Raw genomic sequence first — 2,086 nt, 5'->3', positions numbered from 1 at the left:
GCTAAGCCTAATTCATGTATAGACCTTGCACTCGCCACTCGATAGCTCTTAACCCTAACATTCGTGGATCAACTTCTTTCCTAAAAGATATATCTACTTTGATTTAATTTTTCAATATAATGATTAATATAAATAGATATACGATACAGCATGACTTAAACTACTATAGAAAAATAATAAAAGTCACATACGTTCCATGCAGTTTTTTACAGAAGCAAGTTTACTAAGGCTTACAAAAAAGTACTGTTGACCAATACTAAATACAACCTCTACATACATAAAGTGGCAGTTACTATAATAAGCACCACCCACATTCATATTGTAAAATCCAGAGAACAATGTTTCGTCACGTGCTTTGCTTATCATCCTATGATTTGTCGATTGTGAAATACAGTGATTGGAATAACATGGTACTGAAATTGACACCTTTGACTAGGATTGGCTAAAAGTTTTGCAACTGAGGTTTAACACACCCAGATGCAGTTTTATAAAGAAAATAATTGAATGTTATGCTACTATTTACAAAATTAAAATCTGAAATCCAATAAAAGATAAGTTCTTTATAATTGTTTTTATTCACACATGTGATTTTCCCCTCATGTTAAGACAAAATGGCCACGGTAGGTAATGGGTTAAGACAAACTCTTACTATATCTGATTTCATACCCAACACCCACTGAAAAAAAAAAAAAAAATCTGCCTTATCAACTCCCTAAATATGAGAGAGAGTAATGGTGAAAAAATTAATACAAATTAGAATGCACAAAAGGTAAAGATAGCTACATTAGGGAAACTGATGGAACCTTCCATTAACAAACCAATGAATATGTTTAGGACATAAATAAAGTGAATGCAGAAAAATATGCAGCAGCTAAACATTATTTTGTATCATAGTACACCAAAAATGGATTGCTTACTAGAGCTGACAATATGTCAAAAAATTAAGGAGACACTTATTTTAGACAAATATAAATCAGTAATTAATAATAATAGTGAATGGCCTATTTCTTGAATTAAACCAAATATTAATTAAATTTTTGATTAGCATATCAGTAACAAATTTAACTATACTTTACTGTATTGTTTGTTTAAAATTAATGTTCGTATTATATTGTTTAGATATGTGCCACAAATTTTGTAATAATGGAGTGATATAATATGCTTTAGTATGTGCATTTTTAGAATACAATAGGTATTAATTTGAGTGATAGAGTTCAATTATTGTAATTTAAGCTCCTGATGAAGGTATAAAGCCAAATATTGTAAAATCTTCTGGCATCCATAGTCATTTTATCTATTCATAATTGAGTGCACTATACTCCAATCAGCATTATGTAATTTTAAAACTGTTAGCAACTTCAGTATCATCTCAGTAATTAACACAATGTTACATAACAATGCTGAATAATTTAAATTGCAATTAGAAAACTCTCTGGCAAATTTTAATCTGCACCAATTACCTATTAACACATTTATGAAATTAACACCAAAAATAGATGGGGAAGGGGGTTTTACAATTTCTCTCATATTACAGTACACACACATACATTTCAATATTTAAATTTGTTCAATTTGAAATTATTGTTTAAAAATACTAGCCATTCAGCACTTATTTCATTTTAACAATCATGAGCAGAGTTAATTTTCAAAGATTAATGTTTTCTACAAGTTAGTTAAACCTAATATTTTGTGACTGATTTTCACTGCTCAGTAAATGAATATTGTCAAGTTATTACCTTTCAGATGTAGGTGCAATTTTAGTTATGTATATACTTCTGGAGTTTACAACCAATACCTTCAACAATTATACACAGTATAATCAAACAACTAAAAGACTAGAATTAACTTACTCCTTGGTGTACTTTTATTTCAGTTTGCCTATCATTTCTGAAATTATTTATCTATGAGTGCTAAGCCGGGAGGTGCGTTCCTTAAAGAATCATGATTTTTACTTCTTGAATAATGACACTATCTAATGTATAATTACTGATACCACCAAATGTTATTTACAAAACAAGTACAACAATGCAAGTCATAGAAAAGTTTTAGTCTTAACATACTATATATATATATATATATATATATA

General features: G+C 28.8%; 1 protein-coding gene across 2 annotated transcripts in view; it reads right to left on the bottom strand.

The window, feature by feature from the left end:
* LOC106464017 (serine/threonine-protein phosphatase 6 catalytic subunit) overlaps positions 1–2,086 on the bottom strand; it is a 43,432-nt gene that overhangs the window by 17,464 nt on the left and 23,882 nt on the right. The window lies entirely within an intron of this gene.

This window comes from Limulus polyphemus, unplaced genomic scaffold (assembly GCF_000517525.1).
Source record: "Limulus polyphemus unplaced genomic scaffold, Limulus_polyphemus-2.1.2 Scaffold1541, whole genome shotgun sequence".
NCBI classification, from domain to species: domain Eukaryota; kingdom Metazoa; phylum Arthropoda; class Merostomata; order Xiphosura; family Limulidae; genus Limulus; species Limulus polyphemus.
This window is presented reverse-complemented; position numbering and strand designations above follow the sequence as displayed.